This window comes from Macaca nemestrina, chromosome 10 (assembly GCF_043159975.1).
Source record: "Macaca nemestrina isolate mMacNem1 chromosome 10, mMacNem.hap1, whole genome shotgun sequence".
In the NCBI taxonomy this organism is placed as follows: domain Eukaryota; kingdom Metazoa; phylum Chordata; class Mammalia; order Primates; family Cercopithecidae; genus Macaca; species Macaca nemestrina.
Window position 1 is genome coordinate 37,302,827 of NC_092134.1, and position 24,242 is coordinate 37,327,068.

General features: G+C 39.1%; 1 long non-coding RNA gene across 3 annotated transcripts in view; it reads left to right on the plus strand.

Annotated features, from left to right (window-relative positions):
• Positions 1–24,242, plus strand: part of LOC105483666 (uncharacterized) — a 64,179-nt gene that overhangs the window by 9,611 nt on the left and 30,326 nt on the right. Inside the window, exons 3-4 of one of the 3 annotated variants that reach the window (XR_011608951.1) lie at positions 11,712–11,856; positions 17,271–17,333. This is a non-coding gene — a long non-coding RNA (uncharacterized lncRNA). The remainder of the gene's footprint in view (positions 1–11,711; positions 11,857–17,270; positions 17,334–24,242) is intronic. The other 2 variants (XR_988471.2, XR_988470.2) reach the window with 2 other exon arrangements.

The window sequence follows — 24,242 nt, forward strand, 5'->3', positions numbered from 1 at the left end:
ATGTCTTTTCTTCCTGTGGTAAGGGAATCCTGATTGATTTAGAAGCATGTGTTGTCTGCATCATTAATTTGGCACTTATTGGCTACATCTTTGAGAACTGTCATCTTCATTTGTGTATATACCCTCCAACTTCACTGTAAGATATTTGAGAGTGGTGAGCATATTTAGATGTTTTTGTATTTCTGTGGTAATCCAGCTTATTGCTTTATACATATATTGTTTACTTTTCTCTTTTACACTAGTAGAGGATATTGCTCAATATCTTAGTTGAAGTCTCTACAGTGTTACAAATAGACACTTATTTTTCACTTATGCAAAGTCCAAAAAGGGTATTCCTGCTCAGCATGTGGCTCTCCTCCATATGGCGACCCAGGACCAAGTCTCCTTTCACCACGTGGCTTCTAAGGTCACCTTGCTCATCTGCATCAAGACAGAAGGGGCAAGAACGTAGAGACAGGGTCATCCACAGGAGACTTTTGTGGGTCAGGCCTAATGCAGCACAAATTAATCTTCACATTCTGTTGGCTAGAACACAGTCACATGACTTCACCTGACTCCAGGGAAAGCTGGAAAATGTAGTCTGTCCAGGAAGAAAAGGCAATGTGAACAGCCTTGTCTCTGCCACACTCAGAAAAAAATACTAATAATTAGGTTACTTTTTATATTTTTACTTGCCCTCTTACATGCCATCTATGCCATCTATTTTCACTCATTCTGTTTCCACTACATACTGATACTCTTATCAAGATTTATTAATTTATCACCTTTCTCTATCCTGGGGTATTTAGCAACTGTAATTCCAATGCTAAAATGCCACTGTTAACATTTTAAAAATCTTTTCTCTGCACATAAATTTGTATATATTTTAATATAGTTGTAGTAATGCACAATTTGTATCTTATTTTTACTTAACATTATAGCATAAACATTTTCTCATTCTTAGGAATGTTTCAGTAGCTTTTTTTTTTTTTTTAGGTAGGATCTCCCTCCATTGCCCAGGCTGGAGTGCAGTGGCACAATCTCGGCTTACTGCAACCTCTGACTCCTGGGTTCAAGCGATCCTCCCACCTCAGCATCCTCAGTCAGTAGCTGGGAACTCAGGCATGTGCTACCACACCCAGCTAATTTTTTTTGTATTTTTGGTAGAGATGAGGTTTCACCATGTTGCCCGAGATGATCTTGAACTCCTGAGCCCAAGTGATCTGCCCACCTCCGTCACCCAAAGTGCTGGGATTACAGATGTGAGCCACCATGCCTGACCCCAGTAGCAACACTTTTCATGACTGTATAGTATCTATCATATACTTAGATATTATACCCTACTTATTGGACATTAAGTTGTTTCTTCATTTGTTACTATTGTTGCCCGAGTTCAAATTCTGACTCTTTCATTTCCTAGCTCAATGACCATGGGCTTTCTGGTTGTGGGTTCTTTATTTGTAAAGTGGGACTGACTATGCTGTCTACTTCCTATCATTTGGAGGGATTAAATTAGTAATAGATTTTAAGCAGTAAAAGCGATTCTTTCTTTCTTGAGCCTTTCATTCATTCATTTTATTGAGACAAGGTCTCGCTCTGTCGCCCATGTTGGAGTGCAGTGGTGTGATGTGCCTGTCTGCAGCCTCACTCTCCTGGGTTCAAGTGATCCTCCCACCTCAGCCTCTCCAGTAGCTGTGACTACAGGCATGCACCACCTCACCCAGCTTTTATATATATACACACACACACACACACACTATATACTTGTCAAATATGAGAAGGCCTAAAAAACTCCTCTATAATTAATACTCGGACTACTAACATAGTACTTATTACAGACCATCCTTTATTATAGTATTTGTGTATATATATAGATATATACATACGCATATATGTATGTGTATATATATGTGTATCTATATATTATTTTTTATTTTTGCAGATGCCGGGTTTCACCATGTTGCCCAGGATGTTCATTTATTAATTCCACAAATATTTATTCAGTGTCACCAAGTGCTAACACTGAATAAATGTGCTGACACTGACAACTATTTGAGAGTACTCCCCAGGAGATAGAGAAATGGTTAAGTGGAAATCCATACCAACTTAAGTCAGGGAAGCCTCATTTGCCCAAATTTGCCTATAGACCAATTTGCCAAATGACAAATGTACAAAAAAACTGAAAACAGGTTTTCAGACTGTTCATAGTAGTGGTTTCACTGTCAGTGGCAAGGATAGAGGCAAAGCTCCAGTTTGTAAAAACAGAGAAGACAGCAAATTGTTTTTAATGGAAAGTCCACCTACAAACAGTGGTGAGTATCCTAGGGTATGAAATACACTCGAAGTTCATATTCAACTGAGCTGACCTGACAAACCCCTGGGGGAAAACAGCAGCAGCAAAATGACTGTAGTGACACTGCTGTGTGATGAAATGTTCAAAAGAAATCAGTAACTCAGCAAATGTATTTAGTGTTTTGGCCTTCCTCTGGAAGTCAGAGAAGTCTTTTCTGAGGAGGTGATATTTAATCTGGGGGTCAAATCTGGGGGTCAAATATGAGAAGGCCTAAAAAACTCCTCTGTAGTTAATACTTGGACTACTCATGTAGTACTTATTACAGACCAGTCTTTATTATAGTATTTGGGACATGTACTTGGTATCTTACTGTGAGTTATTTAAGTGCCAGGTACATAAAAGTTCACTAATTGTTTATGGATACACCAGAACTGAGTGTGGTGGGAAAAACAGGAGTGTCTGTTGGATGACCCCCGAGGCTATCTCTGGATGGCTTGGCAACAAGCTGGCTAGGCTTGATGGCTCCCTCTTCCCTCTACAGGGGTTCTAAATGCTAACAGTCCTGGACAACTGGCATTCCCAGCACTGGTGTGCAATTCCTCTGAGCTCAGATCGTTTTCCCTCCTCATGCAAGGCTCTTCTCAGGAGGAAGGAGCTGGCAAGATTTCTGTTCTGGAGCACAACCTTTGGAGTGTCTAGCCATTCTGAGCCCACACATGTGTGTCCATGAAATGCCAATCCTGCTGCTGACCCTTCTGCTTGTAGAGTTCCGCCTGCACTGTTTGGCCTGAACCCTTCACACATTGGGTGACATCTGTGTTAGTATTTCACTCTGCCAACATTGAGTGAATGTATAAACAAATTGAACAAAATGATGACCCAACTCAACTGTGATCTAGATTATCCTATAGGCATGCTATAGAATGGAGTTATAGGTGAGAAAAGCAAGAAAACCTTGTTTGTTAGTCTGTTCTCACGCTGCTAATAAAGACCTACCCAAATCTGGGTAATTTATAAAGGAAAGAGGCTTAATGGACTCACAGGTTCACATGGCTGGGGAGGCCTCAGAGTCATGGTGGAAGGCAAATGAGGAGCAAAGTCATGTCTTACATGGAGGCAGGCAAGAGAGCATGTGCAGGGGAACTCACCTTTATAAAACCATCAGATCTTGTGAGACTTATTCACTATCACAAGAACAGCACGGGAATAAACCGCCCCATGGTTCAATTACCTCCCACCAGGTCCCTCCCAGGACACACGGGGATTATGGAAGCTACAATTGAAGATGAGATTTGGGTGGGGACGCAGCCAAACCATGTCACCTTGAAACTGCAGTCTTAATGCTTGTTTCTCTTCTTCCAAATAGGGAGGTCAACCGAAGATGCTACCTTCGTTGAGCATATCACTGCGCTTTCTAGTCTCAATTTAGATGTGCATGATACTTTCAGAGAATGACAACCTCACTAATGATAATCAGATACATTGACTTTTTTTGGCCTCTGCCTATAATAAGTTAATTGCATATGCTTTCCTGGCCATTATAAAATGAATAAATTAATTACTTATATGAAAGGGAAGGTAATTTTTTGCGTTTATTTTAAAACAATTTCAAACTTAAAGAAATGCTGCAGACATAGTACAAAAGGTGTTATTTTTCCTGAACTATTTGAGAGTAAGTTGCCAACATAATGCTTCATGACACCCAAATACTTTGGTGTATATTTCTTATGAAGAAGGTGCTATGGTTTAAACGATGATGTCCCCTCCAAAATTCATGTTGAAATGAATCCCCAATGCAACAGTTTTAAGAGATGTGGCCTTTGGAAAGTGATTAATTCATGAGGATTCCACTCTCATGAATGGGATTAGCACCCTTGGAAAAAGGCTCAAGGCTGAAGGGAGCACTCTCTTGCTTTTCCATCCCTTTTTCCATGTGAGGACACAGCATTCCTTCTCTCTAGAGGATGCGGTGATAGGGCGCCGTCTTGGAAACGGAGAGCAGCTCTCAGTGGACACCAATCCTGCTGGCATCTTGATCTTGAACTTTCCAGCCTCCAAAACCATGAGAAATAAACTTCTGTTGTTCATGAATTACCCAGTCTTTGGTATTTTGTTATAGCAGCACAAATGGACTAAGACACAAGGAAATTTTCCTTTATAAGCACTACACAAAATCAAAATTGGGAATATTAACAATAATACGTTACTACCATTTAATCCACGGATCTCATTCAAGTTATGTGTTATCCCATTAATGTCCTTTATAGCAAAAGTATCCAATTCAGGATCAGTCATTACATTTAGTTATCTTATCTCTTTAGTTCCATTCAACCAGATCTTTTCTGACTTTCATTACTTTGACACTTTTGAAGATTATAGGCTATTTTGTCAGACATCTCTCAATTTGAGTTTATTTGATCTTTCCGCATGATTACATTCAGGTTATACATTTTTTTTTGGCAGGGATGTCATTGAAGCAGTGCTGTGTTCTTATCGTTGCGTCTTATTAGATAGCCTATATTTCTATTGGCTCCTTTACTTGTGCTATTAGCCTTAACTTCTTGAGTAGGGAACTATCTGCCAGGTTTCTTCATTACAAAGTTACCTTTTAAAATTGTGTTACTAAGAAGTATTTTGTGAAGGTACTTTGAGGCTATGTAGTTAGCTCATTCCTCCTCAAACTTTCACCTACTGCATATTAGCATCCACTGTGTTTCTGGGCTAAATCAGTTACTTGTGCTGGCTGCCAAACGGTGATTTTCTGACTCCATCATTTCTTCTCCATTCATCAGTTGGCATTCCACTGTAAGAAAAGCTTTCTCCTTTTCCCACTTATTTATGTCAGTATGGACTCACAGATTCTATTTTATTTAGTGGGTTAATCATGTCATGGTTATTTATTTTGATGCTCTTTATTTTAAGGACTCATTAATTTCTATTTTATTACATGAATTTATAATCTGTTACTATTGTTATTTCTCTGCCTTAGTTGTCACATATTTCTACAGGGGGAGCCCCCATTAAGCTTCTTCTGTGTTCTTTTGACATTTGTCATCATTCTTTGAGCATTTCCTTATTTTCTGTCCCAATAAGATGTTCCCTGTCCCAACCCTGGAATCAGTCAATTCTCCAAAAAGCCCTGCTTTGTTTTAGTGGAGAATAGCATTTAGGAAACTAAAGATTGGTCTAGGCAATAGGCATGCTCCTTGGTCGGGGGGTGTTGGTGCTTCCAGGCTCTCTCACTGGACAAAACTAGAGAACGTACGCATGTGTATACATACATACATGCATGCATATGCGACCATATCCATACTTGTTTCAATATCTCTTTTGAAAATTCCAGTTCAACACCACATGGCTTATGTTAGTTTTTTCAGTTTCCATATTTGTAGTCCCTTCCCCAACAGTTAGAAAACTGTCTCCCTTCATCCTCAATTTGTTTACTTATCTGATCAATCCCCTCCATGTAGTCAAACTTCCATCCCCACTGCCATCCCCCCTCCCACCCAACCCGGCAAGACAGCCTTGCCTGACTCTAACAGCCTGAACTGGGCCACCGCTCCAGAGCGCTCTGACCTCCCCATTCCCACTTTGCTCAGCCCCACCTTGTACTCTTAGACAGAATTATTCAGAAATGAAGGATAGATGGAAGCAAACTATAACTCCCCTTTAAATTGATGTTTTTAATAAAAACTAATACAAAAGAAAAAATATAGAGGGAAAGAATTTTAATTTTTTTCTGGACACCCTCCAAGTGTTTCAGTATACTAGTATTCCAAGTAAATAAAAAAATTTTAGTCAAGCTTTATTATGTGATACTATTTTGATGTGAAAATTGTGAGGAAGGGCTATTCTTCTTCTTCTTTTCCAGTTTCCTTTTCTCTTTCCATTTCTATTCTGTTTTTTTTTTTTTAGACAGTCTTGCTTTGTTGCCTAGGCTGGAGTGCAGTGGTATGATCTCGGCTCACTGCAACCATCACCTCCTGGGTTCAAGCAATTCTCCTGCCTCAGCCTCCTGAGTAGCTGGGATTATGGGCATGCACCACCACGCCCGGCTAATTTTTGTATTTTTAGTAGAGATGGGATTTCACCATGTTGGCTAGGCTGGTCTCGAACTCCTGACCTCAGGTGATCTGCCTACCTCTGCTTCCCAAAGTGCTAGGATTACATGCATGAGCCACCATGCGTGGCCTTCCATTTCTATTCTATCTCTTCTATTTCATGGGTGGCTGAAATAAGAGCAAAGGAATTATATCACAAATTGATCTAATAAAATACACAATACTAGAAAAATCAATTGAGAAGTGTGTGACTCAAAGTAAAAAAACCTGTCTTATAAAAACATTATATAGTCAATATTTTAAGAGTTAGAAGTTCATAAGCATGGTGACTAACTCTTAGGAAAGAACCTATTATTTATCAGTATATTAAAATCTTACTGAAGTAAACAGGATAGACTGGTAGATTTTAAGGCAAATTAAAGCAAAAAGATTAAGATGAGAGATAGAGCTGTTATTTACGGAAGGAGATTTAGTTACGATTGAGGAAAGGAACTATAATTTATAGAGGGTAATTAGGCTGGGATTATGCTCAGCTATGATTAGCAAAGACCCAAATTAATGATGGCTTAAACCAGTTGAATCATACAGTTTGGATATTTGTCCCCCTAAATCTTATGTTGAAATGTAATCCCCAATGTTGGAGATGGGGCTTAGTGAGAGGTGTTTGGGTCATAAGGGCAGATCCTTCATGGCTTGATGCTGTTCTCATGATATTGAGTGAGTTCCTGCGAGATCTGGTTGTTTAAAAGTGTGTGGTACCTCCCTGTCCTCTCTCTCTTGCTCCCCGTCCTGTGCCGCCTTTGCCTTCTGCCATGGTTGGAAGCTTCCTGAGGCCTCCCCAGAAGCTGATGCCAGCGCTGTGCTTTTTGTACAGCCTGCAGGACCATGAGCCAATTAAACATCTTTTCTTATAAATTACCCAGTCTCAGATATTTCTTTGTAGTAACACAAGAACTGTCTAACAAAAAGAAAGTGTATTGACCTCTTCTGTAAAGGTGAATAGTTCAATACTGGGGTGATGCTCTGCTCCTTGAAATCTTCAGAGACCCTGACTGCCCTTAGCTTTTGATCTGCCCTCTTAGGCTATGACCCTCATTTTCATCATCCCAGATGGAGCTCTAACTACCACATACATAGTCGAAGCGTTAAATAGAGGAAGGAGGGAAAAAAGGGCAAGCACCAGCTATCTTTAAAGGAAATTTCCTGCAAGTTGCTGCACAATTCTTTTCCTTATAGCATGTTCACCAGAACCTGGTCACATGGCCACACTGGCTGCAGTGGAGGCTGGAAAAGGATTCTTACAGTCCCGGTGGCCCTACGTCCTGCTGAGAATCAGGGATTCTAATACCAGTAGGCTGTTTGGGGTAGGTAACCATTGATCTCTATTACCAAAGAGTCTACTGGATGTTGTCTATTTCCTTATCATAAAATGGGTTAAATTGGCCTGGTGCATGGCACACGCCTATAATCCCAACACTTTAGGAAGCTGAGGCAGGCAGATCACTTGAGGTCAGGAGTTCGAGACCAGCCTAGACAACATGGTGAAACCCCGTCTCTACAAAAATACAAAAATTAGCCTAGTGTAGTGACGCATGCCTGTAATCCCAGCTCCTCAGGAGGCTGAGGCAGGAGAATTGCTTGAGCCCAGGAGGCAGAGGTTGTAGTGAGCTGAGATCACGCCACTGTACTCCAGCCTGGGTGACAGAGTGAGTGAAATTCTATCTCAAAAATAAATAAATAAATAATTTTTAAAATGGGTTAAATATTATTAACAGGGTTAAACAAGATAACAATAGCTAATACTTATACTTCTTATATTCCAGGGATTTCAGGTGAAAAACCTATTTATAATTATCTTATAATTTTTAACATAATTTTTTTTGCTCTTCACACTGCATTTTTCAAAAATACAATTATCATGTAAATTCAGGGAAGACTATGCTTGTTTTTGTTTAGAGTTTTACTGACAGTTTTCACTATTTTAGAACAGCATTGACAACGCTGCAAGCTGCACTTGAATCACCGAGACAACATCCATGCCTCTGTTCACAGGTTCAAGCAGCTGACTACTTTGTGAGATTTTCTAGTGTAGAAGTGCTTGAGCATTTGCATATTTTTATTATCAATTATTTTATATTTATGTCTGCTTGATGCTACAGTTTAGGCATTATATTTATTTTAAAATTACATGTGTAGGTAGGCTATATTTTGTATGAATTTCACTTGATAGTACAGAACAGAACTGCTGCTAGCATATAAGCTGCCTCTGTACAAATAAGAAAAAGAGGCCCCCTCGAGTGGAGGAATTAGGAAAAGGCACCCCTTCTCTGGGGTTGATGTAGCCCCCTGCCAGAGTGCATGACTAGGCAACAGAGTGCACCTAGAATTTGCCCCCCATCTACCACTTGTATAACTGTAGATGGCAAGCCCCTTTAAAGGCAGCATGAAAAAAAAATACTTTTTTTTAGACGGGATCTTGCTCTGTCTCCCAGGCTGGAGTGCAATGGTGCGATCTTGGCTCACTGCAACCTCCGCCTCCCCGGTTCAAGCAATTCTCCTGCCTCAGCCTACCTAGTAGCTGGGATGACAGGTGCATGCTACCATGCCCAGCTAATTTTTGTATTGAAAAAATACTTCTTGTAGAAAGTAGGCATTGGGTCTGATGGGGCTGATGATTACTGTTATAAAAAGATAGTCAAGGATTGAATCTAGAAATACTTCCATGTTTAGAGGTATAGTAAGTGGACCCAACAGTTAGGAAGAGACCGAGAGTGTCTTAGAAAGTGTCGTAGAAACCAAGTGAAGACAGTACTGTAAGAAGAGAAAGTGACCCTTTGCATCAAATGCTGCTGTTAACCAGCGCTTTGGGAGGCTAACATGGGCAGATCACTTGAGGTCAGAATTTCAAGACTAGCCTGGGAACATGGTGAAACCATCTCTACTAAAAATACAAAAATTAGCTGGGCGTGGTGGTGTACACCTGTAATCCTAGCTACTTGGGAGGCTGAGTGCAAGAATTGCCTGGGAAGCAGAGGCTGCAGTGAGCCGAGATCATGCCACTGCACTCCAGCCTGGGAGACAGAATAAGACACAGACTCAAAAAAAAAAAAAAAAAAATCAAGACAGATGAACACTCATTCTGTCCACTGGAGTAGGCCATGTGGGGGTCACTGATGATCTTTACAAGGACACCTAGTGAGGTAGTAGGATTGAAAGCTTGATTGACATGGATTTAGGTGGAAACATAGGGAGAAGTGAAGAAGGTAAGTATAGACAACTCTGGTGCTAGAGACTAAGGAGCTGAGGGTGTTTGCAAGGGAGTGTTGATACGTAAGTCAATGAATAACAAAGATAATATTAGGTAGTGATTTACATTTTGAAGAAAAATATGTAAAATAACACCCAAAAGACTGGGGCTCTAGTATTCATTCAGTCATTAGACTCTTTGAGTCCTTGAACAGGTCACCTTTACCTCATTGGGTCTCAGTTTCCTCAACTGAAAAAAAATGCAAAGGTTGAACTTGGTGACCTCTTTTATCTTTAGCATCTGTTATTCTATATATTGAAAAATAGCTTCCAAACAAACTAGTTTATACTTTACCATCTTGTACGAAGTATTTAGCCTCCCTATATCTTAGTTTCTTCTATTATTTTATTTTATTTTACACTTGATCTTAGCCAAAAGGCCGAGAAGCAATATTTTGATTTATTTTGAGACAGAGCCTCGCTCTGTCACCCAGGCTGGATTGCAGTGCACTATCACGGCTCACTCCAGCCTCGAACTCCCAGGCTCAGGTGATCCTTCTACCTCAGCCTCCCAAGTAACTGAAACTACAGGCACACGCCACCATACCCAGCTAATTTTTGTATTTTTTGTAGAGACAGAGATTTGCCATGTTGCCCAGGTTGGTCCCAGACTACTAGACTCACATGATCTGCTTGCCTCAGCGTCCCAAAGTGCTAGGATTGCAGGCACAAGTCACCGCATCTGGTCAGTTTCTTCTATTTTAAAACTATGGACATGTCCAAAGATGTTCATGGTCAATACTAGTTAAGTGGCTAAATAATACTTCCATTGGCAACAATTTTTTCATATGATAAAATGTAATACAGGCTAGGCATCATGGCTCACACCTGTAATCCCAGCACTTTGGGAGGCTGAGGTGAGTGGATCACCTGAGGTCAGGAGTTCAAGACCAGCCTGGCCAACATAGTGAAACCCTGTCTCTACTAAAAATACAAAAAAAATTAGCTGGGCATGATAGCGGGCACCTGTAATCCCAGCTACTCGGGAGGCTAAGGCAGGAGAATCGCTTGAACCTGAGAGGCAGAGGTTGCAGTGAGCCTAGATCACACCATTTTACTCCAGCCTGGGCAACAAGAGCAAAACTCCACCTCAAAAAAAAAAAAAAAACAAAAGTAATACAATAATTTAAAATAACATTTACAAGCATTCTAATGACATGGAAAAATACAAGGCATCAAAATATGTAAATAAATATTAATAATGTCAAATAAAATATAAAACAGACTAAAAAGAAACACCAAAATAGTATTAGTTGTTATTTTTAGGTTATGGGATTTGGGATGGTTAAATTTTCTTTATAATTTCTTGGGTTTTTCATTTTTAAAAATTTTGCCATTAGAAAGTGTGCCATTGATAATAGGGAGATTATTTTTTAACTCAGCTTTAGCTTTTTAACATTTATGAATGCTTATGTCCATAACTATTTGTTCACAATTATGTTCCATACAAGGGATTTACAGAATATGGTCACCATGACCCTGAAGTCACTTTCATACACACTAATTTAAACATGTAAATGTTCACTCAAGAATATATTCATCTGGCTGGGCACAGTGGCTCACACATGTAATCCCAACACTTTGGGAGGCTGAGGCAGGCGGATCACGAGGTCAGGAGTTTGAGACCAGCCTGGCCAACATGGTGAAACCCCATCTCTACTAAAAATACAAAAATTAGCTGGGCATGGTGATGTACACCTATAATCCCAGCTACCCAGGAGGCTGAGGCAGGAGAATGGCTTGAACCCAGGAAGTGGAGTTTGCAGTGAGCCATGATCACACCACTGCACTCCAGCCTGAGTGACAGAGCAAGACTCCATCTCAAAAAGAAAAAAAAAAAAGAATATATTTATCTGAGATTAGCCAGTGAATCTTTCCTTTAAGAGGTGGTGGAAATGTATTCATTTTTAAAGTTAGAATTGGTAATATTAGAATAATAATAGTCTAAACAATATCTTGTGCTATAGTCGGGTACGAGCAGGACAGGAGAGGGCTCCCCCACTACACACACACTAGGTGTGTGGGGCAACCACCCTGTGATGGTCAGGCAGTTGTTAACTGTTTCGCTACAGTAATAATTGGTCACAGCTGGCACCAGGGAAAGACAGTCTCTTAACAGATAGAAAACACCTGAAACTGGTGAGCAGCCGCTTCTGGATCAGATCTCAGCGTTGGATGAGCAGGAGAACCAACGCAAGACCTCGGAAGTGTGCCAAGGTATGAAACCCCAAGTCAAAAGTTCAAACCATGCTCGTCTTTCAAATTGCCCACTTGGCTCTCTGTCAAGTGTACTTTCCTTCCTTTCCTTCCTGCTCTAAAGCTTTTGAATAAACTTTCGTACCTGCTCTAAAACTTGTCTTGGTCTCTCCTTCTGCCCCTCAAATTGTTTCTCCTGAGGAGTCAAGAATTGAGGTTGCTGTAGACCCGGATGGATACGGGTTCTCCACCGATAACAGGGCTACATACACAATTAATATTAACCATTCTGTTGTAATCAAAATCATCCAGCAGAATTTCAGAATCTTGCAAAAGTTGACCATATGTGTCATAATGGTCTTTTCCTCAAACGTCCTCCCCCTCAACCCCCTGGCCTTTTTTTTTTTTTTTTTTTTTTTTAAGATAGTGTCCCACTCTGTCACACAGGCTAGAGAGCAGTGGTGTGATCACAGCTCACTGCAGCCTCAAGCTCCCAGGCCCAAGCGACTCTCCCATCTCAGTCTCCCAAGTAGCTGGAACTACATCCATCACACACATTTTAAAACATTTTATAAAGACAGGGGTCTCGTTACATTGCCTAGACTGGTCTTGAACTCCTTGGCTTAAGCAGTCCTCTTGCCTCAGCCTCCCAAAGTGCTGGGATTGCAAGCCTGAGCCACTACACCTCTCCCTCTCTCCCTCTCTCCCACTCTCCTCCCTCCTCCGTCTCTCCCTCTCTCCTCCCTCCTCCCTCTTCTGTCTCTCCCTCTCTCCCTCTCTTCATCTCTCCCTGCCTCTCTCCCTCTTTCTTCCCTCTCTCATCCCTCTTTCCCTCTTTCTCTCTCTCCTCCCTCTCTCCCTCTTTCTTTCTCTCCTTCCTCTCTTCCTCTCTCTCTCCTCCCTCTCTCCACCTTCTCTCCCTCTCCACCCTCTCTCCCTCTCTCTGTCCTCCTCCTCTCCCTTTTTCCTTCTCTCCTCCCTCTCTTCCTTCCTCTCTCCCTCTCTTATCCCTCTCTTCCTCTCTCATTTCTCTCTCCTGCTCTCATCCCTCTCTCTCTCTTTCCCTCTCTCTCTTCTCCCTCTCTCCACGCTCTCTCCTCCCTCTGTCTCTCCTGTGTTTATTCCTCTTTCCCTCTCTCCTCCCTCTCCCCCCTCTCTCCTCCCTCTCTTCCTCTCTCTCTCCTCCATCTATCCCTCTTTCCCTCTCATCCCTCTCTCCTTCTTTCACCCTTCTCTCCCTCTTTCTCTCTCCACCCTCCCTGCTCCCTCTCTCTCCTCCCTCTCTCTCTCCTCTCTCCCCTTTCCCCTCTCTCCTCCCTCTCCTTTCCCTCTCCTCCCTCTGTGCTCTCTCTCTCTCTCTCTCTCTCTCTCAGGTTGCACACATGTACACTCCAAAGACTTATCTTTTAAGCACACTTCAACAGTAAACAAGGAAGCTGGCATTAACTCAAGCCAACACATTCCCTACTTTCTGAACATTATAACATCCTGAGCCACAGTCCCTTCTGCATCTGAGTAAGTTTCCAGTATTTACCCACGTTTCTGGCTGAGTTAACTCTCTCCTGCTGGGCAAGAAGATGAAAGTGAGATGAGATGGGGAGAGGAAATGTATAGAATGTGGATTTTAAACCAAATATCTTCACCTATGCAAATAAGAACAGGACAGATGTCTAGCCTTCCCTAAGCAGACAGGATGAAGTAGGTAGCGAAGATCCTCTTTTTATTTGAACATAACGTTTGAAGTAGTTTCCGAGTGAAGAATTCAAGATTGTTTCCCTACTACTGTTCGAAGTCCGTTTGCTACTTAATTACATTCATGAATGCTCATTAATACACGGTTTGAAGAGATTAACTGGAACAGTGCCCAAGGCAGCATACGCCTTTTCCAGGCAGGAATAAGGATACCCTCAAATATGTGAATATGGACAATAGGCAAGCCAGCATAGTGACACACTTGTTTCATGAGTCATTTTAATTAAATAATACATGAGCAAATACTGAGTAAGGCCTTACTCCATGACAAATAATAGGAATTCATATGAGATAAAGAAGATTATGTTTTCATAGATAATTTGATACATTTGTGGTCTATTTGTGGGGAAAAGAGAATATTCTGTTCTTAATCATTTCATTCTGGATTATAATAAATCTGCATTCATATAAACATGACTAATTTGGAATTTATGGGAATTCCATTAGAGCTGAATTTATCATTGTTCTCTGAAAAGAAAATCTTGCTAAGAAAGCTGCTCGTGTAAACAAGAATGCACTGCACATATATCCCAGAACTTAAAGTAAAATTTTTAAAAATCCCAGAAAAAAAAAGAATGTGGAAGAAATCATTAGGAATTTGCAAAGAGTATTTTCTAACTTTTAAAAGGCATCCTTGATATCATCAAAATGTATAGTTGCAATAGAAACAAAAGCCTGAGAGTCCTTGTTATATCACCTGATACTCATCATCATCACTCTCCTCTTCTTCTCACTTAGCAATGTATCATGAACATTTTCACATGTCAATATACATTATTTTACAACAAGATTTTTAATAGCTGCATGATATTCCATCTCATGTTCTACTATAATTTATTTAACCTATTGTTGGACGTTCAACCTGGTTATGACTTTTTTGTAATTGTAATGGTGCCATGAACCTCCCTATTCATATTCATTTGTATGTACCTCTTTGATTGTGTTCTTAGGCTAAAGTCTTAAAAATAAGATTGTTTGATCATAGGACATGTTTAATTAAGGCCTTTAAGGTATTCCAAAATTAAAGGACTGGAAGTCAGAGGGCAAGGAATTCCACTGATAGAGTCCATAGACTAACCTCCTGGGACAGAGCGAGACAGAGAAGGACAAGGAACGCATCTTGAGAGGCTAACACAAGTCATTCAGCATCCTCCTTCCCCAAACTAGAGCCTCTTTGCTGCATTTTTTCCTGTAAAGCTTATTTCCTGTTCGTGTATCCTATAATGTATATATTTATTATAATAATTATTATTTTTTTGAGACGGAGTCTCTCTCTCACCCAGGCTGGAGTGCAGTGGCACCATCTCACCTCACTGCAACCTCTGCCTCTGGGGCTCAAGCGATTCTCTTGCCTCAGCCTCTGGAGTAGCTGGAATTACAAGCATGCACCACCAGGCCTGGCTAATTTCTTTTTGTATTTTTAGTACAGATGGGCTTTCACCATGTTGGCCAGGCCATTCTCAAACTCCTGACCTCAGGTGATCCACCTACCTTGGACTTCCAAAGTGCTGGGATTACAGGCATAAGCCACTACATCTGGCCAATTTCTTATTTATTTTAATTATTATATGTTTGCCTTCACTAAAATATAAGGTCTATGAAGTCAAGAATTGGCTTTTTACTTCATTGCTGGATATCCAGTGCCTAAGCAAATGCCATGTACATCATAATCAATAATTCTATTTTTAATGAATAAGTAAAACAAAGGGTTTGATAATCCTGCTATATTACGTACCAGTCAGATCACCTCTGAAGTATTCCGGTCAGACCAGGTCCTACTTGGAGAGGAATACTGACACACTGACAAGTGGTCTTTTAAGTGTGTCCTGGGCAGAATGATTGAAGAAACTCTGATTGTTTGGTTTGGAAAAGAGAAGGAAGTTAGGGATAGGAAAGCTTGTCTATCTTAAAATATTCAACTCTCTTAAAACATTAAAAAGCCTTTCATATGAAAAATATTCAGGCTTATAACCTGTACCACAGGATGGAAATTGTTGAATTTTGCTCAGCCTAAGAAAGAGCTTGTTCTCATTTAGAGCTGCATTAAGAATTGAATAGGCTTCTTCTCTCTCTATATATATATACACACACACACACATATATACACATACATATGTGTACATATACATAATACACATACGTATATACACATATATACACATACGTATATACACATATATACACATACATGGCATTTGTTTAGGTAGTGGATATCCAGCAGTGAATTAAAAAGCCAGTTCTTTCACATATATCAAGGAAGAGAAATGGAGGAATATATGTATGTGTATATATGTGTGTGTATATATATATATATTCCTCCATGTCTCTTCCTTGATATATATGAAAGAATTGGCTTTTTAATTCACTGCTGGATATCCAGTACCTAAATAAATGCCATGTACCTCATACACAATGATTCTATTTTTAATGAATGAGTAAAAAAAGGGATTGGTAATCCTACTAGATTGTGTACCAGTCAGATTACCTTTGAAGTATTTTGGCCAGGCCAGGTCCTACTTAGAGAGGAATATATCTTTGATAAATACGAACAGTATCCATATAGAGGAATATAATATATATATAATATATATATCCCTTGCCATTTTAAGGAGAAAACACTTATTGGGATGTAGAGGTGATGCAAGTGTCTGATGGGTAAAAAGATTCTGAAGGTTTCTTTCAATCTTGAGGTCTTGTGATTCAGTAAATATATTAACATGGCTTTTATGGTTTTTATTCTGATAATTTTCTTACTGGTTCATCACCAGAGAAGGGACCAATATAGGGGCAAAGAAGAATATCATGATCTAATATAAAATAATACATATTTTGAGGGTAGCCAAAAGTTTTGCTTACTAGAAATGGTATCTTCCATTCATTTCATAGAAAGCTAGAAAATTCACCGTTTAAAATTAATTGCTTTAGGTTGAAACTGACAGTAAATCTTCTATTTATTCAGGGCAATGCTCAATAGAAAAAAAATGTAAATATAGGGCAACATCAAGTAAGAAAACAATCTAATTTTAGAAAAAAAACTTAGAGAAAGTATCCTAAATCAATATAGCCTAATATTATTGAGGTCATGGAACATAAATAAAATAAATGTTAAGAAATACATTAATAATCTGGTATGATCAGTAAGTTCCTTCCTTTCTCCCATCTTTTATCTTACTGTTTCTTCTTTCCCTTTCTATCACTTCTCTCCTCTTTCTTTCCCATTCTTCAGTAAGTATCCATTTATCACTGACTTATTATAAGCTCTGGGAATATAATGATTAACAAATGGAGACATGGTTCCTTCCTACCTGGACCTAGCAGGAGCCAGTTAACAAGAGGAAGAAAAAAAGACTTTCAAGACCAAGAAAGGAAGGGGAGTAGAAAAGCAATGAACAGAAGAGAAATGGACAACATTGTTTGCTTATTTTTTTCTACCTTCATCCCACTCCATTCCTTGTATAGTTTTTCTTGCTGGGTGCCATCTTCTTTCAACTTCTGATAAAACCCACTGCAATGCAATAATCATCCAAGTGTTCTTCTGATTGGATAACAAGTTCATTTATTTAATTATTTTCAATAAATTATTTTTAAATCCAAGTGTCCTTCTGATTGGATAGCACATTCATTTATTTAATTATTTTCAATAAATTATTTTTAAATATGATCATATTTAAAATCTTTCCCAGGAAAAGAGGAAGACAGTAACTTGACAGTGGAGAAACCTGGAAGCCATTGCCTTAATCATGAAGGTTAGTGTCATCAGTGATGTTCTGAAGGTATCATGTCTGCCAGATTTCTATTCTTCCCCTGGATAGTTAATGATGAGCTAACCATCTTAGAAGTCAAAGGAAATTTTTGTTCATTAAGGGACTTTGAGAAGCCTTTGGGCTCTCTTGAGTGTTACTTGCTTTCCACTGCAATACATTCCTCTTCCATCCCTGCCCTATGCTGGGTATGCTCTCTGTCACTTTGACCTTGATTACATGGGTTTGGCTTACTGGTTGGGGCCACTTCCATCAACACCATGTTTAACACAAGTTGCTTTTAAATAGCTTTCATTTAAATTATGGAGTATTCCAAACTGCACAAAAATGCCAAAAATAGTATGACAATGTAAAACATACTCCATCCCTGTTTTAAAACGCTGTAATGTTTTGCCATATTTGCTTTGCCCCCTTACCCCCAAATTACAAAAAAGATATAGAAGTCCCACATCCACATCCCATTTCCCAACTGTCCCTTTGAGAAGGACTACAGGCTATATACCTGGAGTTGAAATTGACTATACCCATCTTCAACTTTTCTAGATATTGCTGAATTGTTCTTTAAAGTTAGTTTATATTAATCAGGGTTCTCCAGAGAAACAGAATCAAGAGGATAGAGATATATAGACATGGGTATGAATATGTCTATAGATGTAAATATGGATATTGATATAGATTATTTTATAGAATTGGCTCACATGATTGTGGGTGTGGTGGGGTGGGTCAGCAGGCTGGAGATTCAGGTAAGAGTTGCTGTTGTAGTCTTGAGTTTGAAACCTGCAAGGTGGTCCAGCAAATGGGAAACTCAGGCAGAGCTTCGATGTTGGATTCTTGAGAAAAATTATTCTTTCTTGAGTCTTTGCTCATAAGCCCCTCAACTGATTGGAAGAGGCCCACCCACATTATGGAGGGTAATCGACTTTTCTCAATGTCCATTGATTTAAATGTTAATCACATCTAAAAAAGTACATTTGCAACAACGTTTAGACTCATATTTGACCGAACAACTGGGCATCTCAGCTTAACCAAGCCGACACATAAAATTACCTATAATTGCCGGGCATAATGGCTCATACCTGTAATCCCAGCATTTTGGGAGTCTGAGGCAAGTGGATCTCTTGAGGTCAGGAGTTTGAGACCAGCCTGGCCGACATGGCAGAAACTCATCTCTACCAAAATTCCAAAAATTAGCCAGGTGTAGTGGTGGGCACCTATAATCCCAGCTACTCGGGAGGCTGAGGCAGGAGAATCACTTGAACCTGGGAGGCAAGGGTTGCAGTGAGCCGAGATTGTGCCACTGCACTCCTGCCTGGGTGACAGAGCGAGACTCCATCTCAAAAAAAAAAAAAAAAAAGGAAAAAAAGAAATTAACTGTCATAGGGTTGCACCAGTTTATACCAGTTTATACCCCCACCAGCACCTTTGAGAGTTCTTGTTGCTTGATACCCTTACCAGTCTTTGGTACTTACAGACGTTTTAATTTTGCCAGTCTGCTTAGTGTGAATTGGTATCTTGTTTTAATTTGGATTTTTTGATTTTCCTGACTACTAGAAAATTGAGTATTGTTTTGTTTGTTTATTGGTCTGAGTTTTCTCTTCAGTTGATTGCGTATTCAAATCTTGCTCATTTTTATATTGAGTTCTTTGAATTTTTCTCATTGACCTATAAGACTTTATAATTCTGGATAAAAAATACTTTGTAGATTATTATAACTTTCTTTTCCTAGACTAATGGTTCTCAACATCGGCTGTACATTAGACTCACTTGGGGAGCTTTTAAAACTCTAAGTACCTTGGCTGTACCTTCAACCACTTAAAATCAGGATTTTGGGAGGTATAACCTAGGATTAGTACTTTTCAAAGCTCTCCAGATGCTGCTTGTGTGCTTCTGAGAAACAGTGTCCCAGACTAAGGCAGTAGGGTCTCTGCCATACAGAAAGTTTTAATTTTAATGTTTCTGATGCCTTAATTTTCTTTTATAGTTTCTACTTTTTGTTTTCTTTAAATTTTTCTACACCTGATGTCATTAAAATATTTTACTATATATTCTTCTCCCTATCTCTTTTGTGTATTAAAATTCTTACAGTGTTGTGACAAGGATTTTTCTACACAGATGACTAAAAACTCTTGTTTTGACAGATTGACAACCTCCTTTTTTTTTCAGTTTGTCATTACAGAACCAAGAAAAGGTAGTTTTAGTAGAAGTTGTGCAAAATACTTATTTTTATGATGTGGCTATAAGTGAGAAGGAACTGTTGATTTTAGTCATTGCATTCCAATTTTAGAGCTTCATTTTCATTTGTATTATATCCAAACTTTTGAAGGGTGATGGTTTGACTGATATGCTCTAATTCAGCTTCAGTAAGAGTTATTAATCATACGTGCGGTTCCAGTAGAAGTATTTTAATTACCATTGACTAAACTGGGGAAGAAAAGTTACTGATAAAAACAGGAAGTTAAACGACTTCAGTGAAGTGACTAATTATTGCTGGCTCTAACTGTGGACACAAGTGGGATTATTATAAAGTAGGGAGATGGTGGATCTGAAGAAGCTTAGGATGAGGTAGCACTAGATAGATCTTATTCGTGGAACATTGTTGAGTGTGCACTTGCATCTTTCTTTGTGACTAAAACCAGAAAAAGTGAACACATCTGTGATGGTTAATATTGAGTGTCAACTCGATTGGATTGAAGGATGCAAAGTATTGTTCCTGGGTGTGTCTGCGAGAGTGTTGCCATAGGAGATTAAATTTGAGTTATTAGACGGGGAAAGGCAGACCCACCCTCAATCTGGGTGGGCTCCATCTATCAGCTGTCAGCACAGCCAGAATAAAAGCAGACAGAAAAACATGGAAAGACTAGAACTGGCTTAGTCCTCCAGCCTGCATCTTTCTCCCATGCTGGATGCTTGCTCTCCTTGAACATTGTCTTCAGCTTTGGGACTTGGACTGGCTTCCTTGCTTCTCAGTTTGCAGACAGCCTATTGTGGGACCTCACCTTGTGATTGTGTGAGTTAATACTTCTTAATAAACTCCTCTTTATATGTACATCTATCCTATTAGTTCTGTCCCTCGAGAGAACCCTGACTAATACAGTATCTTTCCTGCTCTCTTCATGCTCTTGTTAGCAGCACGTTGCTTCTTATTGTTTTGTTCTTCTTTCCTTTCCATGCAACCCATGTGACTTTTAAGTTTTCTTATTTTCTGTGAAACAAAATTTGTTTGTCCACGTTTCTTTGCTGCTTCATCCTACTTGTCAAGAGTTTTGGTTGCATATAACAGAAATCTAAGTTAGCTTAAGCCAAAAAAAAAAAAGACCCTAATTATAGTTTTTGTTTTCATTTATGTATGCATTCAGGGAAGGAAACTATTGTTTAGGATCATTGACTAGTGCCTGAAAGAAATTTGGAAGCCAATCAAGGAAAACAAAATGTGATTTACAAGAAAAAAGTAAGGTTGTTTGCTTTGTGAATGGCATTTTACCAGGTACAGAGTACCTTTTGGTTTCCCTAGCAGTACTGAAATACTTTCATTACACAAGGACTCTCAATGGTTTAAAGCTCACAATCTCAGCACTATTTATTTATTTTTATTGTGGTAAAAATATACATAATGTAAAACTTACCATTTTAATCATTTTAAGTATACAGTTCAGTAACATTAAGTAGTGACATTATTGTGCAACCATCACCACTATCTGCCTCTAGAACTTTTTAACTATTGACATTTTGGACTGAATAATTCTTGTTGGAGTGGTGTTAGGATCTGTCCTGTACACTGTAGGGTATTTAGCAGCATCCTTGGCCTCTACTCATTAGATGCCAACAGCATCTCCACCCTCTCCCACCCCCACCCCGTCCTGAAAATCAAAAATGTCTCTGGACATTGCCAAATGTCCCCTGGGAGGCGAAGTTATCCATAGTTGAGAACCATTGATTTTAAGGGGAAGAATTTCTATTGTAAGTTGTGCCATTTTAACTTTGAAGAAATAACTTGGGAAAAATGCATTATGGGCATTCATTAATATCAGACACAGAACTATTTGTAACTTAACTATGTACCAGATCAATTGTGCTTTCAGTAGTAAACAAATAGAGCATTTAATTGTCAGAACAGTGATAACATAATTACTCTGATTGGCATTGCTGCAGAAGACCTAAGACTAATCAGAAATAGTCTAGATTGGAAATGACAGCTTTACATGCATGACTGAATGTGTATGGCTAAAAAATTGCTGAAGTATAAGGTTAAGAAGTTTATCATAATTACTGCATGTTTTATAGAGTGGCATCAACTGACTTGCAGAAAAATAGCAATTCTGTGTTATTCTCATACAGAAAGAGTATCTTCTGTTAAGAATTATTATTTTCTTTCATCTTGTTGTACCAATATATGCTGTAGTTACAGTGAACAAGACAATATAGGCAAATATTTGAGGGATGTATTAATTGCATGCAAGGTAACATGAAATTTCCCAAAGCCAGATATGATTCTGCATCCAATTCTATCCAATGCCTAAAATGAAGATTCCTGAGTAGTACTTTAGCTTTTAAGGTACTAGAGAACATTTTTCCATGCATCATAGAAATAATGTGATCCATTATTATCTTAAGAAATGAGGCACTTAACGTTATTCATAACGTTATTCACCATGTTCCAAATAGCTGATATTTGTCCTTAGATATGAATACCAATTAAGATAGAAAAAGTCAGGTTTATTCCATGCAAAATTACTTCCATTATTTATTTCTAGCAATTATCCGGATATATTAGGTATAGCTGCTGCAATACAGAAGACAAAAATTTTAAAATATTAAACTTGGTTCCACTGATATTTGCATAAGTCCCTTGACCTAATCAGGCCTTAGTTTTGCATTAGTCAAATTCAGGGATTGAGAGATAGTCTTAGGGATCTTTCCAACTTTAAGATAGTATTATTTATTTTCCTTCCTTCCTTCCTTCCTTCCTTCCTTCCTTCCTTCCTTCCTTCCTTCCTTCCTTCCTTCCTTCCTTCCTTCCTCTCTTTCTCTCTCTCTCTTTTTGACAGAGTCTTGCTCTGTCACCCAGGCTGGAGTGCAGAGGTGTGGTCTCGGCTCACTGCAACCTCCACCTCCTGGGTTCTAGTGATTCTCGTGCCTCAGCCTCTCTAGTAGCTGGATTACAGGCGCGCACCACCATGCCTGGCTAATTTTTGTATTTTTAGTTGAGACAGGGTTTCACCATGTTGGCCAGTTTGGTCTTAAACTCCTGACCTCAAGTGTTCCACCCATCTTGGCCTCCCAAAGTGCTGGGATTACAGGCGTGAGTCACTGTGCCTGACCAAGATGGTATTATTTTCTTATAGTTTAAATTAATAACTGAAAAGAATGAAGATTAAAATAAAGAATATCCTTTGATTTGTGACTATGCTTTCAATTATACAAGTAGTTTATACAAATAGTCAAAATAAAGGGCAGGCTAGCTTTTCAGTTTAAGTAACAATGAAGTCTTTTTGTAGGTAAAGCTTTCAGCAGTTTCCCACACATGTTGAGGACGTGAGATGGTGCAATATAATTATTTTAAAACCATACACTGTAAAGTGAGATTTTGCAAGCATGCTAATACTTATACTTGATTTCAAAGTAGAGTAGAGCAAGTAGAAGTGTGATAGACTAAGAAGATAAATGAAAACTGGTTCAGCTTTCTGCCTGATGACCTGATTATAGAAAGTAGGCTAGATGATTATGGATAGTACAGAAGACAAAATATGCTGGTATAAAATATTTTACTTATTCATTTATCCATAATTATTTATATTTAATAAAAGTTTTCATCTCCCTATAGGTACATATTCTGTTTTAGAGAAAGTCTAGACTGCTCTTGGATATACAGAAAAATAATATTCATCATGATGATTGCCATTTATTAAGCACTTCTGTGCCAATGCTTTACATTCATTATCTCATTTAATCCTTACAGCCACTCTATGAAACAGGTATTATTAGCTAGAATTCCTAAGTAACTTGCTCAAGTTTTCACAGAGAACAAGTCACAGAGCCAGGATCTGTCTGCCTCCAAACTTTACTCCTTAGCTCTTCTAACCCAAACTGTAAGAACTTCAGGAAAAAACAAACAACAAAACAAAACAAAACAAACACCTCAATTCTTAATGCTACATATAGTTCATAGCCTCGAAGTGAGACAGTGAAATTCCTATGTTGCAGCCTGAGTGGGAATTATTTTGAGATCTGTGACTGTCAACTTAATTACCCATACACATGACCTTCTGGATAGTATCAGATTCATCTGTTGATCTCTGAATTATGTTTTGGTGAGTGGTCAAAATTAAGATCATTCTGGTGGTAGAAGGTCTGCTAGGCTTTATTTCATTCCCTGTCTGTAAGCAGACAGAGGGCCTGCAGAGACTCCTGGGAGTTTAAATTAGAGGAAGACTTTCTTAGCTTCTTACAAACCTCACCCCGTCTTTTGAATGGTAGTCCTTCAGAGGCATGCTTAAAGAATAGACATTTTCCCACGGTCCCCTGCTGATTCTGAATGAACAGATTCTCAGCCCCCCGCTGACTGGTGAATATATTGCGTATCCCCATCTTTACCCTTTACTGACAGCCTTCATAAAAACTAGCTTAGAAGACAAATGGCACTGCAGAACCTCTGACAACTCATTAAGGAAGCATACAGTAGGTTTCTGCCAAAGACTGCTACTATTTTAATGTGACCTAACAGCAGTTTTGTCATGATGGAAGAAGGAAAGGACGCTGCCAAGAATGACTGCCTTTGGTCAAATGCAGCGTAATGTCCCCTTGCACTGTTCTTAAAGAGAGAAGTAGTGAAGAAGTCAATGAACGTATAGATTATCTATGGCATGTGGCTTTCACACATGCTGCTTCCTCTCTGCA